At 35.0% G+C, this 13,951-nt stretch overlaps 1 protein-coding gene across 10 annotated transcripts in view; it reads right to left on the reverse strand.

The window, feature by feature from the left end:
* LCORL (ligand dependent nuclear receptor corepressor like) overlaps positions 1-13,951 on the reverse strand; it is a 162,481-nt gene that overhangs the window by 121,428 nt on the left and 27,102 nt on the right. The window contains exon 1 of one of the 10 annotated variants that reach the window (XM_032631884.1): positions 9,091-9,094. The exons of the other annotated variants lie outside the window; for them this stretch is intronic. The gene's annotated coding sequence lies outside the window, so the exon portion shown is untranslated. Of the gene's footprint in view, positions 1-9,090; positions 9,095-13,951 lie in introns of those variants that run through there. 10 annotated transcript variants of the gene reach the window in all.

Here is a 13,951-nt window from a genome sequence, read left to right on the forward strand (position 1 = left end):
CTATTATAAAATATTGACTATATTTCCTGTGCTGTAGATTACAACCTTGTAGCTTATTTCATACCTAGTAGTTTGTACCTCTCAATCCCTTTCACACATTTTGCTCATCCTCCCACCCGTCTTCCCTCTGGTAACTACTAGTTTGTTCTCTGTAAGTCTGTTTCTGTTTTGTTGTATTCATTTATTTTATTTTTTAGATTTTATTTATAAGTGAAAACATACAGTATTTGTCTTTCTCTGTCTGACTTACTTCACAAAGCATAATACCTTCCAGGTCCATCCACACTGTCACAAATGGCAGCATTTCTTTCTTTTTTTTTTAAGGCTGAGTACCAAATTTATTTTGAATTTATTGAAATAACTATGTCATTTTTCTTTCTTAAATCTCTGAATATAGTGATACAGTGAATTACATTGAATATTAAACCAAACCTCTTCCATTCCTGGGAAAACCCAACATTATCATGAGACATATTTGCTGGGTTCCTTATCTTGATTAGTCCTTTCAAATTTCGGCATCTATGTTCACTAATGAGACTGGTCTGTAAATTTCCTTTGTACTTGATCAAGTTTTTATATCAACGTTATGCTACCCTCATAAAATGAGTGGCAATGTCCTTTCTTTTTCTGTTCTCTGGGAAAATATTAGGAAATGTAGGATGCCTTGCTTGAACATTTTAAAAGAACATGCCAGGGATGCCAAATGGAAATAAAGTCTTTCTGAAGTGCCTATTACTGATCAAATTTATTTAACTGTTAAAGGATTATTCATGTACTCTATTTCTTATGTTAGTCATAGTTTTCTGGGAACTTGCCCATTTCAACTATATCTTCTAATTTATTTGCATAAAACATATCCTTGTATGTTTTTAACTATCTAATGTCAACAATATCAGCAGTCATGTCCTTTTTGCTTTTCATTCCATACTTCAGTTATTTATGATTTCTCTTTTTTCTCAGTCGAGCCATTAAAAGTTTCTCTCCCTCTCTTTTTTTTTTAGATTTAAAAAGAATTCTTTTTTGATTCCTTGATCTTCTCTATTGTATGTCTGTTTTCTTATCCATTAATTCCTGTCCCTGCTTTTATTTCTTCCTGCCCTCTATTTTATTCTGCGCTTATTTTTTCTTCCTGAAATGGAAGAGCTCATTAACTTTCAGCCTTTCTTCTTTTCTAATATATGCATTTAAAGTTATTGATTTCTATCTAACAAGCTGCATTCCAGTCATATTTTCTCATCATTCCGTCGAAATATTCCCTAATTTTCATTATGTCTTCTTTTCTGGTTCAGTTTTTAGAAGTGTATTTCTTAATTTCCAAATATATATGGATAGTCTATCCTTTTAATAGATTTCTAACTTAATTACACTGTAGTAAAAGAAAGTACCCAACATGATTTCAATCTTGAAATTTTCTGAGACTGTCTTTATGGTCAATATACACAATTTTTGAAAATTCTCTGCATATGCTTGAAAAACTTATGGAGTGGGAGAAAATATTTGCAAATGATGAGACCAACAAGGGCTTAATTTCCAAAATATAAAAACAGCTCAGGGCTTCCCTGGTGGTGCACTGGTTAAGAATCCACCTGCCAATGCAGGGGACACAGGTTCGGGCCCTGGTCCAGGAAGATCCCACATGCCGTGGAGCAACTAAGCCCGTGCACCGCAACTACTAAGCCTGCGCTCTAGAGCCTGAGAGCCACAACTACTGAGCCTGTGTGCCACAACTACTGAAGCCCACGTGCCTAGAGCCCGTGCTCCACAACAAGAGAAGCCACCGCAATGAGAAGCCCACGCACCTCAACGAAGAGTAGCCCCCACTCGCTGCAACTACAGAAAGCTCACGCGCAGCAACGAAGACCCAATACAACGATAAATAAATAAATAGATAGATAGACTCAACTCAAGGGCTACTTAAATACAAACAAAAAACAAAAAAACAGCTCAGCTCAATTACAAAAAAACAAACAACCCAATCAAAAACTGGGCAGAAGAACTAAATAGACATTTCTCCAATGAAGATATGCAGATGGCCAACAGGCGTATGAAAAGATGCTCAACATCACTAATTATTAGAGAACTGCAAGTCAAAACTACCCTGAGGTATCACCTCAAACCAGTCAGAATGGCCATTACCAAAAAGTCTACAAATAAATGCCGGAGAGAGTGTGAAGAATAGAAAATCTTCCTACACTGCTGGTGGGAATGTAAGCTCGTACAACCACTACGGAAAACAGTATGGAGATTCCTTAAAAAACTAAACATAGAGCTACCATATGATCAGCAATCCCACTCCTGGGCATATATCCAGAAAAGATGATAACTGTAATTCGAAAAGATACATGCACCACTATGTTTATTGCAGCACTATTCACAATAGCCAAGACATGGAAGCAACCTAAGTATCCATTAACAGATGAATGGATAAAGAAGATGCATATATATGCAGTGGAATGTCACTCAGCCATAAAAAGAATGAAATATTGCCATTTGCAGCACATGGATGGATCTAGAGTTATCATACTAAGTCAACTAAGTCATACAAGAGAAAGACAAATATCCTATGATATCACTCATATACAGAACCTAAAACATAATACAAATGAACTATTTACAAAACAGAAACAGATTCACAAACGTAGGAAACAAATTTATGGTTACCAAAGGGGAAAGGAGGGGAGGGATAAATTTGGAGTTTGGGATTAGCAGATACTATATATATTAAATAGTTTAAATTATGTATTATTTAACTACTATATATTAAATAGATAAACAACAAGGTCCTACTGTATAGCACAAGGAACTATATTCAATATCTTGTAATAAACTATAATGGAAAAGAATATGAAAAACAACATATATGTATAACTGAATCATTTTGCTATACACCAGAAACTAATACAATGTTGTAAATTAACTATACTTCAATTCAAAAAATGTTATTGTATCGTTTTACATTCTCACCAGCCATGTACAAATGTTACATTATGGCTTCTCAACTCCAACATCACTTGGTATGGTCAATTGTGTGTTTTTCTTTTGTTTACTTTTTTTTTCTTTTCAACCATTCAAATGACTTAAAACCTTCCTAATGTCATGATATCTCATTGTGATTTTAATTTGCATTTCTCTAATGACTAGTGATGTTGATCATCTTTTCACATGCTTACTGCCATTCATATGTCTCTATTAAAATATTCTGCAAAAATTTTAATTGGGTTGTTTCACCTCTTATAATTGAGTAGTTAAGAGCATTTTTGTTTGTTTTTAAATATATTCTGGATACTATCCTTTTGTCTGATATATATGTTGTCGCTGTTTCCTCCCAGCTTATGGCCTTCCTTTCTGTTTTCTTAATGGTGTCTTCCAAGGAATAAAAGTTAATTTTGATGAAGATCAATTCATCCATTTTTTTCCTTTACGGTTGTTGTTTTTGTGCTCTAAGAAACTTTCTCTACACCGAGGCTGCAAAGCTCTTCTCTGAAAACTTACAGAAATTTTAAGTTTTACATTTAGGGCTATGGTCCATTTTGATTATTTTTTGTGAATGCTGTGATAGAGCTGATGTTTTCTATATTGATATCTATTTGACCCAGCACCATTTGTTGAACCATTTCTTTCCTTTTTACATTCTCCATTTTCCTCTTCATTATGTTCACACTATCCTTTTAATCCTTGAGTATACTTAGGAAATTTTAATAGTTTTCACATCCTTATCTGTTAATTCTATTATCTGTTAATTCTGGTTCTAATTCTATTGACTGATATTTTTCCTGATTATGAGCTAAATTTTCCTGCTTTTTTGCATGTCAAGTAATTTTATTCGGATGCCAGACATTATGAATTTTTATATTGTGAGTCCTTTTTTTTTTTCCCCTTGAAGAGTGTCACATTTGATTCATTCAGGAAGTTAACTTACTTGAAGATCATTTTGAGGCTTTGAAAAAGGCTTTAAGGAAAGAAGCAGAAAAGCCTTTCCACTACTACCTTTAGTTTTCTTGGATCTCCACTGAATACCTCTTGTATTCCATGACTGTACTTATTCTGGTTGGTGGGAACCTAAATGGTTCCCAGCCCTGTGTAAGTTCTGAAAATTGTCGAAATTATAGCTCACTGGCACTTGTCCTTTCCTAAAGGTGTTATTTATCAGGCCTTGTAGAATGTCATCCTACATATGCATGAAGTGGTTTTCAGCCAAAGATTCAAGGGTACCCTATGCTGGTTTCTTGAGCTCTTTCTCCATGTAGCTCTCTCCTTTCCAGCCACTGGAAAGTTCCAGCCACTCATACACCACCCTAAAGGCTGACCTTTGTCTTCTCCAGTCAGCGAGACCACTTTTTGGGCCAATCCTGCCTATGCTACAGTCTGGAAACTACCTCCGGGCAAAAAGCTGGAGTGATCATTAGTTTCCTTTTCCTCAGGGACCACAGTTCTGCGCTGCCTGTTTTCCAATGTCTGAAACAAATTTCTTTTAAATATACAGTCCAGTTTCCTAGCTGCCTATAGTGGAGGATAAGTCCAAACCCTCTTACTTCCTCATGGTCAGAGGTGGAAGTTCATTCTCTGACTTGCTGATTTCAGTAATTTTAGTTAAACAAGTTTTATAATGTTCTTTTTCAAATATTTAACATCTTATTTACAGTTCCCCATTTCTTGCAGATATTTAGGTCTGTTATTTCTTTAAATATGGTAAGCACAGTGATTTAAAAAATTAGTATCTGACCATATAGTGTGTATATATGTGTGTGTGTGTGTATATATATATATATATATATATATACTTTTATGGGTTGGTTCTGCTGTCTGATGGGTCTTGCTCATCTTGCCTTGTTTCTTTGTGCACTTAATTCAGTACTTACTGGCTTTTACCATCAAAAGATTAAAAATTCCCTAAGGCCTAGGATGGATGTGACCTCCTCCAGAGATGCTTATCATTTGCTTCCAGAAAGCATCTAAGGGCACCGTCAGCTAGAAACCACCTTGTGGTAAACAGAATAATGAATGGCTCCACAGAGATATCCATGTTCCAATACCCAGTACCCATGAATAAATTATGTTACATGGCAGGGAGGAATTAAGATTGCAAATGTTATTAAGGTTCCTAATCGCTCACCTTAAAATGAGATTAACATGGTGGACACAGTATAATCACAAGGATCTTTAAACTGGGAGGAAGGAGGCAGAACAATCAGAATGAAAGACGGCATTATGAGAATGACTCAACTGACCACTGCTGGCTTTGAAGATGGAAGGGGCCCACAAGGCATGGAATGTTGGCAACCTTTAAAAGTTAGAAAATGCAAGAAAATGGATTCTGCCCCTAAAGCCTTCACAAAGAAACACAGCCCTGCCAACAACATGATTTTAGCCCACCAAAGCCCATCTCAGGTTTCTGACCTCCAGAACTGTAAGATAAATTAATGTTGTGTTAAACCACAGAATCTGTGTTAACGTATTACAACAGCAATAGGAAACTAATATACACTTGTCTTAGTCCATTCAGACTGTTGTAACAAAATACCAGAGACTGGGTGGCTTATAAACAGCAAACATTTATTCCTCACAGTCCTGGAGGCTGAAAGTCCAAGATCAGGGTGCAAGCACAGTCAGATTCTGGTAAAGGCTCTCTTCCAGGTTACACAATGCCAACTTCTCCCTGTGTCCTCACACAGTGGAAGGGGCAAGCTAGCTCTCTGGGGCCTCTTTTATAAGGGCAGTAATCCCAATCATGAGGGCTCCACTCTTAGGACCTAATCACTTCCTGAAGGTCCTACCTCCTAATACCATCACTTCGGCCCTTAGGTTTTCCACCTAGGAATTCTGGAGAGACACAAACATTCAGACCACAGCAACACTTCAACCAATTTCATGGTCTGAAGTTCCTTGATTGACTCAGGGTACAGACCTGCTAGAAGGCCAGTCTGTGACAAGTTCAATCTCAGATATTTTCCTTCCTTTACCTTTTCCTTTTCCTGCTTTGATCATCAGGCAACCTCCTGGGTCTGCAGGGAAAAAAGATGATATAGGTCTGGTTGCATTTACTCTGAAGGCAAGGTCCTCTGAAGTCCCAGCTTAATTTGGATAGGAATATAAAGATATCTACCTTGAACAAGTTACAGGACTTGAATTCTGATCCTCTTGCCTAGTCAGCCAGGAAAGAACAAATAAAACAAATGACTTCACGCTTAAGCAGTTTTTTACCTCTTATTTTCTTCTTACTTCTAACATTAGCCTGTGTATTCCCAGCTATCTTTTCAGCTCCTAAAAAAATTTTTTAATCTAGCAATTTCTATTGTTTTCAGCAGAAGGATTGATCTAGATAACTTAGATCACCCTTACCAAAAACCAAAATTCCTAGTTCATTCTGTTTGACTATAGAGTTCATTTATGTAAGTACATGCAGTTTATCCATTTCTCTGTTGAGAACTGTGTGACTTTTCATCTTTTTTGTTATTACAAACAGAACTGCATTAAAAATCTTCATAAATGTGTGATCCTGTCCAAGTGTTAGAGTTTTTTGGGGTAGAAATCTATAAGTGGAAGAATTACTTGGCTCTCAAGTATGAACATTTTCAACTTTACTAGATATTGCATTATATGGTTGAATCATCCTACAGTTCTAACAGTAATGTTTAAGAGTTCCTGTTTCCCACAAATGCTCACCAAAACTTGGCTTTATATTTGTCACACATATGAAAATAAAATCACTTATTTTAATTTGCAGTTCCCTAATTATTACTAAAATTTAGCGTATTTTGAAATGTTGTATTTTCATATTGCCCTTTTGCCACTTTTCAACTGAACCACTGGCTTTTCAAAAATTCAGTCAGTTTTAGTATTCTGGGTAATAATTAGCAATTTCATGAACTGTACCCTCCCCCACCCCCCCAGTTATGGCTTGATTTTTCGTTTTGTTCTCTTATAACAGGAGTTTTACAGGGGGTTTTTGAGGTATAGCTGATTTTAATATTTTTTTCAGAGGTTTTTTTTGGGGGGTGTTGTTTTGTTGTAACATAGCATAAACAAACTTTTTTTTGTATCTTGTGTTGTGGTTGTACATTTTTTTTGTATAGGAAAAATTTTTTAAAGTCATAGGTAATTATTCTATGTGTATGTATAAAATTTTGAAGTTTTGCTTTACAAATGTAGTTCTTTAATCCATCAGAATTCATTTTTACGAAGAGTCTAATATAGAAATCTAATTTTATCCCAAGCGCCATTCCATCTCAATTGATTAGTAAGGCTATCTTTATGTCCTAAGAAATCCCAAAATGCAAGTCTGGATTTTTTTAATTAATACTTTACTGAGATATAATTTCCTACCATAAAATTCACTCATTGTAAGTATTCAATTCAATGATTTTAATATGTATACAGAGATGCACAATCATCACCACAATCTAATTTTAGAACATTCCATCACCTCCAAAAGAAACCTTCTGCCCATCTAGTCTCCTCATTCCTACAACCAACCCCAGGTACTGATTAATCCACTTTCTGTCTCTATAAATTTGCCTTTTCTGGATATTTCAAATAAATAAAATCATGTAATATGTGCACTTTTCTGTCTGGCTTCTTTCACTGAGTATAATGTCTGATGTTCATCTATGTTGTAGCACATATTACTACTTCACCACATTTGTATATCCATTTGACAGCTGATGGAACTTTGGGTTGTTTCTACTTTTTGTCTTATTGTCAATAATGCTGCTATGGGCATTTGTGGATGTATATTTTCATTTCTATTGGGTAAGTACACATAGAAATGAAATCTTTGGGTCATATAGTATTTTTATGTTTAACATTTTCAGAAACTGCCAAACTGCCTTCCAAAGCAGCTAGACCATCTTATATTCCCACCAGCAATTTCTCCACAGTCTTACCAACACTTGTCTTTTCAATTATAGCCATTTTAGTGAGTATGAAGTGATATCTCATTTTCCTAGTGATTAATGATACTGAACATCTTATTATGTGCTATTGGTAATTCACATATGTTCTTCAGTGAAATGTCTATTCAAATCTTTTGCTTATTTTTTAGTTGGGGTCATTTGTCTTCTCATTATTGAGCTATAAAAGTTCATATGGATATAGGTCCCTTGTCAGATATATGATCTATCTGCAAGTGTTTTCTACAAGTCTGTGCGTTGTCTTTTCACATTCTTGATGATGTCTTTTGAAGCACAAAGGTTTGTAACTTTGATTAAGCCCAACTTATCAACCTTTTTTTGTGGATCTGTTTTTAGGCTCTCCACTGATCTGTTTGTCTACTCCTAAGAGAATACCACAATGTGTTAAAGATTACTATTTTATAATTTGAAAAAATATTCTTAATACCACTCAATGATTTTCTTAAAAAGGTCAAACATCATTTATTGGAGTTATTCTTGCTTATAGTTCTTATGGCCAACTAAAAATGTTAACTTCTAAAAATAAAACTTGTTTCTTTTTGGTATACATGGATGTGGCCAATTTAAATCCAGTAAACTTGCTAAACTCTTCTAGTAGTTTTGATAACATATCTATAGATTCTCTTACATTTTTATACACAAACACCTGTGGAAAACCACAACTGTAATTTCTCTTTCAAATCATTGTGCTTCCCCCCCACACCTCCTTAATTTAATTGTTTTGGCTAAGGCCTCCAGTTAATGTTGAACAGAACTGGTAATACCCTAAAATACATACACAAGAAATAGGTGAGAATTACAGCACACTTCACATCCAAAACTATGCAACCTAGAAGACAATGGAATGATACCTTTAAAGTGCTGAAAGAAACTATCAACCCAGAATTCTATACTCAACAAAAACACCTTTCAAAGATGAAGGTGAAATAAAGACATTTCAGACAGACAAAAACTGAAAGACTAATTATCAGAAGATCTGCACTACAAGAAATGTGAAAGGAAATTCCTCAGGCAGAAGAAAATGTTACCACCCAAACATTTGGATTTACAGAAAGAAGTTAAGATTCCCCCAAAATGGTTAAGATGAAATGAAATATAAAAGAAAATTTCCCATTTTGGGGGATCTAATCAAACTTGAAAGCTTTTGCACAGCTAACCACAAACAAAATGAAAAGACAACCTACAGAGTGGGAGAAAATATTTGCAAATGATGTGACCGACAAGGGCTTTATTTCCAAGATATAAAAACAACTCATACAACTTAATAACAAAAATACAAACAAGCCAATCAAAAAATGGGCAGAAGACCTAATTAGACAGTTCTTCAAAGAAGACATACAAATGGCCAACATAACCTGGAAAGCTGTGCATGCTGCATCTTGACAGGTACTTTAGCACCCTCAGAAGTCAATTTTTCTAGGCTGATTCAGTGAGGTTCATAAATATATTGTTTTGTTTTTGTTTATAGTTCCAAGTCAACTGATTTTCCTGATTGGTAATGAGATAGAGCAATGCTGAGCTAAAAAGAATTTTGCTAGGAAATAGATCTAGTAAAGGCACTAATATTTCCATAACCCAACTCCAACAAACAAACAAAAAAACAAGGAAAACAGTAGGGAGGATCCTGAAAAAACTAAAAATAGAGCTACCATATGATCCAGCAATCCCATTCCTGGGTATGTACCCAGAAAAGATGAAAATTTTAATTTGAAAAGATACATGTGCACCCCAATGTTCATAGCAGCACTATTTACAATAGCCAAAATGTCCATCAACAGATGAAAGGATAAAGAAGATGTGGTATACACACACACACACACACACACACACACACACACACACACACACACACACAGAGGAATATTACTCAGCAATAAAAAAGAATGAAACATTGCCATTTGCAGCACATGGATGGACCTAGAGACTATCATAAGTCAGACAGAGAAAGACAAATACCACATGGTATCACTCATGTGGAATCTAATAAATAATACAAATGAATTTACTTACAAAACAGAAACAGATTCAAAGACATAGAAAACAAACTTATGGTGAAGGGGGAAGAGGGAAGGATAAATTAGAAGTATGGGATTAACAGATGAACACTACTATATATAAAATAAACAACAAGGATTTACTGCATAGGAAAGGGAACTATATTCAACATCTTGTAATAATCTATAATGGAAAATAATCTGAATATATACTTACATATATACACATATATATATATATATACATATATCTGAATTACTTTGCTGTACACCTGAAACTAACACAATATTGTAAATCTACTATACTTCAATTACAAAAAAAAAAAGAGAGACATTTTCCCAGTTTTAACTGCTCTAAAAGATAACTGACTAAAGTAAAAGTAGTATCAATACTGGTTAATAGCATATGTAAAATTTTTGCAAATAATATATTTAATGAAGAATTCATATCTAGAAACACAAGAAAACAAACCACTCAAAAAAAAAGGGTGAGGGTAACAGATTTGAACAGACACATCACAGAAAACAAATGGATGGCAAATTAGCATATGAAAAGGTACTCCACATAATTTATCACTGATATGCAAATTAAAATCTCAACAAAATATCATTACACACCTATTAGAATGGCTAAAAAGAAACTGCTAATACCACATGCTTCTAAGGATGCACAACAGGACTTCATAAATTATACGAAGGAATGCCAAATAGCACAACTTTGGAAAACAATTTGATAATTTCTAACAAGCTATATACACATCACCACATGATCCAACAATCCCACTCCTATTTAACCAACAGAATGAAAACTACATTTATACAAATACCTGTACACAAGTGTTTGTAGAGTTTCATTCACAATTACCCAATGTCCTTCAACTGTTGAATGCATAAACAGTGATACAAGAGACTACTATGCAGCAAAAGGAATAAACTATTGATACATGCAACAACATGGATATATCTGAAATGCATACTGTTAAGTGAAGGAAGCCAGACTCTAAAGTACATACTGTATGATTCCATTCACATAACACTATAGGGTCAAAATCAGATCAATGGTTGTTAGTGCTTGGGTATGGGTAAGGAGATGACTACCAAAGAGTAAAAAAGAACTTTTGGGGATGGTGAAACTGTTCTATATCTTGAATGCTGAGGAGTTGGTTATCCAACTGTTAGTGTGTGAGAACTCACAGAACTATACTTTGTAAATTATACCTTAATAAACCTCACCAATGGGACTTCCCTGGCAGTCCAGTGGTTACGACTCTGCACTTCCACTGAAAGGGGCACGGGTTTGATTCCTGGTCAGGGTATTAAGATCCCGTAAGCCATGTGGCGCAGCCCAAAAAAAAACCTTGCCAAAAATTTAAAATATGGCATAACATGATTTTTGAAGCAGAGAACAGTGAAAGTCATTATTGAGAACTACATGAACTGTGAAGTTTAGGCAACGTGATAGGCTATCCTTATGAAAAATAAAGTCAACATAAATGATGTCAGGGTTGAGAGTAAAGATGGAAGAATGAAAATTAGATGGCACAGTCATCAATGAGTGTGGAAAGGTAACTTAGCTTTCAGTAAACTCAACTGAATTCAGGAAACTGGGGTTCTGGTAGTTATACCTTTTAAATTTGAATATCTGAGTTCAGAAATATCTTGAGAAATCTACTGTTCCATAAGCCATAAAGAGGCATTCTAATATTTGGCATCTAAACCTATCCCATGATAGCCGCATATTTCTAGATAGATTAACAAAACCCAAAGCAAACAGAAACCAAAACAAAAAACCCACCTCTCTTTAGAAGAGGCATCCAGATCTTTGGTTTGGAAAATACAGTCACCAAATCTACTACAAATAAGAATAACAACAGGTCTTTTGTCCCTTTTCTAGAACAAAAGACAAGCCCTGGGCAAAAATTTGAAGTCTTCTCCCTCCTCACCCAAAAAGTCACATTTTCCTTTCTTAAGTTCTCTTTGGCTCACTAATACCATTTCTGAAGGTCTAAAATTATGCTGAAATGAATACTTCCTCATCTTGGTCAAACAGAGATATATGTGAACTAATGATTACAGAAGTGAAATATACCAAGTAATGGTGAGATATGGGGAGTAGTGGGTAACTAAAGTAGAGCAGCAGTAAAACTTGCTGATGATAAGCAACAATATTATAAACTTGAGTGAGGGTAGGTACCCATACTGATGCTTTCTGCATTCCCCACTCTGCTTACCATAATGCTAATTATTAAAGTTGACCTGATACTTACAAATTTAATACTGTATTTTTGTAATGAAAATACATCTGCTACAATGCTTTTCTATTCGTAAATTTACCTTCAGACAAATTCATGAATTGCTAGATTCAATTCTGTGTTTTAAAATCTAATTAGATGTATGTAATTATCATTCAAGTAGCAAATGTGAAAACTGTGACCTATGTAACATACAAACTATCTTTTCCTAAGGTCACAATTATTTAACGAGGTGCTTCTTCAGTAAGTACTCAGATGATAAATCTATTTAAGTGTATCTTTACTTCCATGGTGGCAAATCCATGCACCACACTCAGTATAAAACTATATTGACTAAAACTATAATTTATACAAAATTTCAATACTTTGTATCTGCTGGAATTCTGCTTTCAAACACTGACTCCTGAATTTAAATGCAATAAACATTAAGGCAAAAGGCAAGAATTCAGACTTTGGAATTGGAAGAGACAAGAAAAGGTGGTATCAGGGAAGGTTTTCCAGAAATCAGGACATCCAAACTGAGTCTTAGTGGAAGAATGAGAATTAGCGAGGCAAAACAAGGAAGGGCACATTACACATTTAGCAAAGGAGAGCAGCATGCGTAAAGAGATAGGGGAAAAAAAGCTTAATATGCTTAAATATAGCACTACCCAACAGAACTTTGTGTGATGATAGAAATGTTCTGTACTTGGGCTCTCCAGTACAGGTGATGAAGAAATGATTTTTAAATTTTAAGTTTCAACTAATTTAAGCAGCATGTCTAGAAGCTGGAAAAGTATGGTAAAAGAAAGAAGGTCTATATAAAAGGCTGGAGAGATGCACAAGACAGGGATCCGGAAGAGCCTAGCACATTTTGCCAAGTAGTTAATATTTACCCTTAGAGCCAGAATGAGCTATGGTAGGCATTTAAGTAGTCAAGAAACAGGATTAGCTTTGCATTCAGAAAAGATCACTCAAGCAGGAAGTGGCACACAGACACATTAAGGGCAAAGACGAATAAAGCTAGAATGGTTAGAAAACCAGCAGAAATACAGCAGAGAGAAAACAAGAACATAAATTTAGGCAGAAGTATACCTAAGAAAAAGAGAATGGCTTTAAGCCATATAATACAATTAAATGGAAAAAATAATTAAATGGTGACATAGTTTCATTATTTTCAGGTGGGATTGAGAGGGGTAAAGATTTCTGGCTTAACACATAGCACAGGGAGATCAGATCGGTGCTCTGTGACCACCTAGAGGGGCGGGATACGGAGGGTGGGAGGGAGATGCAAGAGGGAAGAGATATGGGGATATATGCATATGTATAGCTGATTCACTTTGTTATAAAGCAGAAACTAACACACCACTGTAAAGCAATTATACTCCAATAAAGATGTTAAAAAAAATTAGTGATCTTAAGATTAATGAGATTGTAAGATTTATCTAGTTCTTGTGTAAAAATAGTCCAGTGCCATTGGCTATGCACACTCTTCTTGATTTTTATTGTAGATTTGTTAGCATGTAAACAAATATTTTTCTGGAATAAATAAGCCTATGTTCTTCATCCCTGTAAGAACAACTCAGACAGAGTAAATTCTCACATGGCTAATTTAAAGGCTTTCCATAAAACTCAGCACCATGAATAGGATGGTAGTGCTAACCAGCAGGACAATTACTTCCATGGATGATGCCATAAAGAGATATTCATGGTTTCAGAAGAAATCACCTCTAGTTCATAAGTCAGGGAACATATTATGACATACAGGACGTGGGGAAGAAAGTAAACAAAGAGATTTATTAGAGCATTAATTGTG

This window comes from Phocoena sinus, chromosome 5 (genome assembly GCF_008692025.1).
Source record: "Phocoena sinus isolate mPhoSin1 chromosome 5, mPhoSin1.pri, whole genome shotgun sequence".
In the NCBI taxonomy this organism is placed as follows: Eukaryota; Metazoa; Chordata; class Mammalia; order Artiodactyla; family Phocoenidae; genus Phocoena; species Phocoena sinus.